Source organism: Phalangium opilio, unplaced genomic scaffold, assembly GCF_054372755.1.
Source record: "Phalangium opilio isolate 3A_F unplaced genomic scaffold, DU_Popi_V2 ptg000360l_1, whole genome shotgun sequence".
NCBI classification, from domain to species: domain Eukaryota; kingdom Metazoa; phylum Arthropoda; class Arachnida; order Opiliones; family Phalangiidae; genus Phalangium; species Phalangium opilio.
Genome location: NW_028324230.1, coordinates 1,539,536 through 1,546,233, shown reverse-complemented (window position 1 = coordinate 1,546,233; position 6,698 = coordinate 1,539,536).

Genomic DNA, 6,698 nt, shown 5'->3' with positions numbered 1-6,698 from the left:
CAATCTTTTGAATAACAGCTGAGCGCGCTAACCATTGCGCCACGGAAGCCCAAAAATTAAATGGTCGTCAGGTATTGTGGAAAAACTTTTGCTTTTTACGTTACATTTGAGACCCCACAACACCGCTCCCGGGTGGGCTCGAACCAACAACCTTTTGGTTAACATCCGAACGCGATAACCATGGAGCCAAGGAAGCTCAGAAATGAAATGGTCGTCGGGTATTGTGGTAAAACTTTGACTTTTTACGTCACATCTGAGACCTCACAACACCGCTCCCGGATGGGCTCGAACCACCAAATTTCGGTTAACAGCCGAACGCGCTAACTATTGCGCCACGGAAGCCCAAAAATTAAATGGTCGTCTGGTATTGTGGAAAAACTTTGCTTTTTTCGTTACATTTGAGACTTCACAACACCGCTCCCGGGTGGGCTTGAACCACCAACCTTTTGTTTAACGCGCTAACCATTGAACCACGGAAGCTCAGAAATTAAATGTTCATCAGGTATTGTGGAAAAACTCTCACTTTTTACGTTACATCTGAGACCTCAAAACACCGTCCCGGGTGGGTTCGAACCACCAATCTTTTGAATAACAGCTGAGCGCGCTAACCATTGCGCCACGGAAGCCCAAAAATTAAATGGTCGTCAGGTATTGTGGAAAAACTTTTGCTTTTTACGTTACATTTGAGACCCCACAACACCGCTCCCGGGTGGGCTCGAACCACCAACCTTTTGTTTAACGCGCTAACCATTGAACCACGGAAGCTCAGAAATTAAATGGTTATCACGTATTGTGAAAAAGTTTTGAATTTTTACGCTACATCTGAGACCTCATAACACCTCTCCCGGGTGGGCTCGAACCACCAACCTTTCGGTTAACAGCTGAACGCGCTAACCATCGCGCCACGGAAGCCCAAAAACTAAATGTTCATCAGGTATTGTGGAAAAACTCTGACTCTTTACGTTACATATGAGATCTCAAATTACCGTCCCGGGTGGGTTCGAACCACCAATCTTTTGAATAACAGCTGAGCGCGCTAACCATTGCGCCACGGAAGCCCAAAAATTAAAAGGTCGTCAGGTATTGTGGAAAAACTTTTGCTTTTCACGTTACATTTGAGACCCCACAACACCGCTCCCGGGTGGGCTCGAACCACCAACCTTTTGGTTCACATCCGAACGCGCTAACCATGGAGTCAAGGAAGCTCAGAAATGAAATGGTCGTCAGGTATTGTGGAAAAACTTTGGCTTTATATGTTACATTTGAGATCCCACAACACCGCTCCATGGTGGGCTCGAACCACCAACCTTTTGGTTAACATCCGAACGCGCTATCCATGGAGCCAAGGAAGCTCAGAAATGATATGGTCGTCAGATATTGTGGAAAAACTTTGGATTTTTACGTCACATCTGAGACCCCATAACACCTGTCCCGGGTGGGCTCGAACCACCAACCTTTTGGTTAACAGCTGAACGCGATAACCATGGAGCCAAGGAAGCTCAGAAATTAAATGGTCGTCAGGTATTGTGGAAAAACTCTTATTTTTTACGTCACATCTGAGACCTCACAACACCGGTCCCTGGTGGGCTCGAACCACCAACCTTTTGGTTAACATCCGAACGCGCTATCCATGGAGCCAAGGAAGCTCAGAAATGATATGGTCGTCAGATATTGTGGAAAAACTTTGGATTTTTACGTCACATCTGAGACCTCACAACACCGCTCCCGGGTGGGTTCGAACCACCAATCTTTTGAATAACAGCTGAGCGCGCTAACCATTGCGCCACGGAAGCCCAAAAATTAAATGTTCATCAGGTATTGTGGAAAAACTCTGACTTTTTACGTTACATCTGAGACCTCAAAACACCGTCCCGGGTGGGTTCGAACCACCAATCTTTTGAATAACAGCTGAGCGCGCTAACCATTGCGCCACGGAAGCCCAAAAATTAAATTGTCGTCAGGTATTGTGGAAAAACTTTTGCTTTTTACGTTACATTTGAGACCCCACAACACCGCTCCCTGGTGGGCTCGAACCACCAACCTTTTTGTTAACATCCGAACGCGCTATCCATGGAGCCAAGGAAGCTCAGAAATGATATGGTCGTCAGATATTGTGGAAAAACTTTGGATTTTTACGTCACATCTGAGACAGTTAAAGCAAAAAGTACAAAAATTATGGTTTCAGTGGTTAAATTTGAAAATAATAAAGAAATACTCAAAACATGCTTCTATGGCCGTGAAACGTCGATTTTGAAAATGTTATTAAAAATCGAGGTACATTTTTATTTATTGTTCAATCGAGATGAAATCACTTTTAAGGAGTATTTTATAGAGAATTAAGCTGAATTCGGTCAAAAATTTGTCCAGAAAAAAATGCATTGTACCGAAAATGTCGCATGTTTTTTTTCTTCGAGATACAAAATCCGTGACTACGATTTCTTATTGAAAATTGAATTTTAACAGTTTTTTGATTCAATGTCGTTACATTTGCTTGAATTAAAGTAAAATGTACAAAAATAACGGCTTCAGTGGTTATATTTGAAAATAGTTAAGAAATACTCAAAATATGCTTTTCTGGCCGTGAAACGTCGATTTTGAAAATGTTATTAAAAATCGAGGTACATTTTTATTTATTGTTCAATCGAGATGAAATCACTTTTAAGGAGCATTTTATAGGGAATTAAGCTGAATTCGGTAAAAGATTTGTCCAGAAAAAAATGCATTCAAAAATGTACCGAAAAAATCGCATGTTTTTTTTCTTCAAGATACAAAATCTGTGACTACGATTTCTTATTGAAAGTTGAATTTTAACAGTTTTTTGATTGAATGTCGTTACATTTGCTTCAATTAAAGTAAAATGTACAAAAATAACGGCTTCAGTGGTTATATTTGAAAATAGTTAAAAAAATACTCAAAATATGCTTTTCTGGCCGTGAAACGTCGATTTTGAAAATGTTATTAAAAATCGAAGTACATTTTTATTTATTGTTCAATCGAGATGAAATCACTTTTAAGGAGTATTTTATAGAGAATTAAGCTGAATTCGTTCAAAAATTTGTCCAGAAAAAAATGCATTTAAAAATGTACCGAAAAAATCGCATGTTTTTTTTCTACAAGATACAAAATCCGTGACTACGATTTCTTATTGAAAATTGAATTTTAACAGTTTTTTGATTGAATGTCGTTACATTTGCTTGAATTAAAGTAAAATGTACAAAAATAACGGCTTCAGTGGTTATATTTGAAAATAGTTAAGAAATACTCAAAATATGCTTTTCTGGCCGTGAAACGTCGATTTAGAAAATGTTATTAAAAATCGAGGTACATTTTTATTTATTGTTCAATCGAGATGAAATCACTTTTAAGGAGTATTTTATAGGGAATTAAGCTGAATTCGGTCAAAAATTGGTCCTGAAAAAATGCATTCAAAAATGTACCGAAAAAATCGCATGTTTTTTTTCTTCAAGATACAAAATCCGTGACAACGATTTCTTGTTGAAAATTGAATTTTAACAGTTTTTTGAATGAATATCGTTACATTTGCTTGAATTAAAGCAAAAAGTACAAAAATTATGGTTTCAGTGGTTAAATTTGAAAAAAGTGAAGAAATACTCAAAATATGCTTCTCTGGCCGTGAAACGTCCATATAATTTTTGGGCTTCCGTGGAGCAATGGTTAGCGCGCTCCGCTGTTATTCAAAAGGTTGGTGGTTCGAGACCACCCGGGAGCGGTGTTGTGAGGTCTCAGATTTAGCGTAAAATGTCATAGCTTTTCCACAATACCTGACAACCATTTAATATCTGAGCTTCCGTGGCTCAATGGTTAGCGCGTTCGGCTGTTAACCAATAGGTTGGTGGTTCGAGCCCACCCGGGAGCGGTGTTGTGGGATCTCAAATGTCACGTATAAAGCCAAAGTTTTTCCACAATACCTGACGACCAAATAATTTTTGGGCTTCCGTGGCGCAAAGGTTAGCGCGCTCCGCTGTTATTCAAAAGGTTGGTGGTTCGAGCCCATTCGGGAGCGGTGTTGTGAGGTCTCAAATGTAACGTTTAAATTCAGAGTTTTTCCACAATACCTGACGACCATATAATTTTTGGGCTTCCGTGGCGCAATGGTTAGCGCGCTCAGCTGTTATTCAAAAGGTTGGTGATTCGAGCCCACCCGGGAGCGGTGTTGTGAGGTCTCAGGTGTAGCGTAAAAAGTCAAAACTTTTCCACAATACGTGACAACCATTTAGTTTCTGAGCTTCCGTGGCTCAATGGTTAGCGCGTTCGGCTGTTAACCAATAGGTTGGTGGTTCAAGCCCACCCGGGAGAGGTGTTGTGGGATCTCAAATGTCACGTATAGAGCCATAGTTTTTCCACAATACCTGACGACCATATAATTTTTGGGCTTCCGTGGCGCAATGGTTAGCACGCTCAGCTGTTGTTCAAAAGGTTGGTGATTCGAGCCCACCCGGGAGCGGTGTTGTGAGGTCTCAGGTGTAGCGTAAAAAGTCATAGCTTTTCCACAATACCTGACAACCATTTAATTTCTGAGCTTCCGTGGCTCAATGGTTAGCGCGTTCGGCTGTTAACCAATAGGTTGGTGGTTCGACCCCACCCGGGAGCGGTGTTGTGGGATCTCAAATGTCACGTATAAAGCCAAAGTTTTTCCACAATACCTGACGACCATATAATTTTTGGGCTTCCATGGCGCAATGGTTAGCGCGCTCCGCTGTTATTCAAAAGGTTGGTGGTTCGAGCCCACCCGGGAGCGGTGTTGTGGGATCTCAAATGTCACGTATAAAGCCAAAGTTTTTCCACAATACCTGACGACCATATAATTTTTGGGCTTCCATGGCGCAATGGTTAGCGCGCTCCGCTGTAATTCAAAAGGTTGGTGGTTCGAGCCCACCCGGGAGCGGTGTTGTGAGGTCTCAGATTTTTCTGGACAAATTTTTGACCGAATTCAGCTTAATTCTCTATAAAATACTCCTTAAAAGTGATTTCATCTCGATTGAACAATAAATAAAAATGTACCTCGATTTTTAATAACATTTTCAAAATCGACGTTTCACGGCCATAGAAGCATGTTTTGAGTATTTCTTTATTATTTTCAAATTTAACCACTGAAACCATAATTTTTGTACTTTTTGCTTTAACTGTCTCAGATGTGACGTAAAAATCCAAAGTTTTTCCACAATATCTGACGACCATATCATTTCTGAGCTTCCTTGGCTCCATGGATAGCGCGTTCGGATGTTAACCAAAAGGTTGGTGGTTCGAGCCCACCAGGGAGCGTTGTTGTGGGATCTCAAATGTCACGTATAAAGCCAAAGTTTTTCCACAATACCTGACGACCATTTCATTTCTGAGCTTACTTGACTCCATGGTTAGCGCGTTCGGATGTGAACCAAAAGGTTGGTGGTTCGAGCCCACCCGGGAGCGGTGTTGTGGGGTCTCAAATGTATCGTAAAAAGCAAAAGTTTTTCCACAATACCTGACGACCATTTAATTTTTGGGCTTCCGTGGCGCAATGGTTAGCGCGCTCAGCTGTTATTCAAAAGATTGGTGGTTCGAACCCACCCGGGAGCGGTGTTGTGAGGTCTCAGATGTGACGTAAAAATCCAAAGTTTTTCCACAATATCTGACGACCATATCATTTCTGAGCTTCCTTGGCTCCATGGATAGCGCGTTCGGATGTTTACCAAAAGGTTGGTGGTTCGAGCCCACCAGGGAGCGGTGTTGTGGGATCTCAAATGTAACGTGAAAAGCAAAAGTTTTTCCACAATACCTGACGACCTTTTAATTTTTGGGCTTCCGTGGCGCAATGGTTAGCGCGCTCAGCTGTTATTCAAAAGATTGGTGGTTCGAACCCACCCGGGACGGTAATTTGAGATCTCATATGTAACGTAAAGAGTCAGAGTTTTTCCACAATACCTGATGAACATTTAGTTTTTGGGCTTCCGTGGCGCGATGGTTAGCGCGTTCAGCTGTTAACCGAAAGGTTGGTGGTTCGAGCCCAACCGGGAGAGTTGTTATGAGGTCTCAGATGTAGCGTAAAAATTCAAAACTTTTTCACAATACGTGATAACCATTTAATTTCTGAGCTTCCGTGGTTCAATGGTTAGCGCGTTAAACAAAAGGTTGGTGGTTCGAGCCCACCCGGGAGCGGTGTTGTGGGGTCTCAAATGTAACGTAAAAAGCAAAAGTTTTTCCACAATACCTGACGACCATTTAATTTTTGGGCTTCCGTGGCGCAATGGTTAGCGCGCTCAGCTGTTATTCAAAAGATTGGTGGTTCGAACCCACCCGGGACGGTGTTTTGAGGTCTCAGATGTAACGTAAAAAGTGAGAGTTTTTCCACAATACCTGATGAACATTTAATTTCTGAGCTTCCGTGGTTCAATGGTTAGCGCGTTAAACAAAAGGTTGGTGGTTCAAGCCCACCCGGGAGCGGTGTTGTGAAGTCTCAAATGTAACGTAAAAAGCTAAGTTTTTCCACAATACCAGACGACCATTTAATTTTTGGGCTTCCGTGGCGCAATAGTTAGCGCGTTCGGCTGTTAACCGAAATTTGGTGGTTCGAGCCCATCCGGGAGCGGTGTTGTGAGGTCTCAGATGTGACGTAAAAAGTCAAAGTTTTACCACAATACCCGACGACCATTTCATTTCTGAGCTTCCTTGGCTCCATGGTTATCGCGTTCGGATGTTAA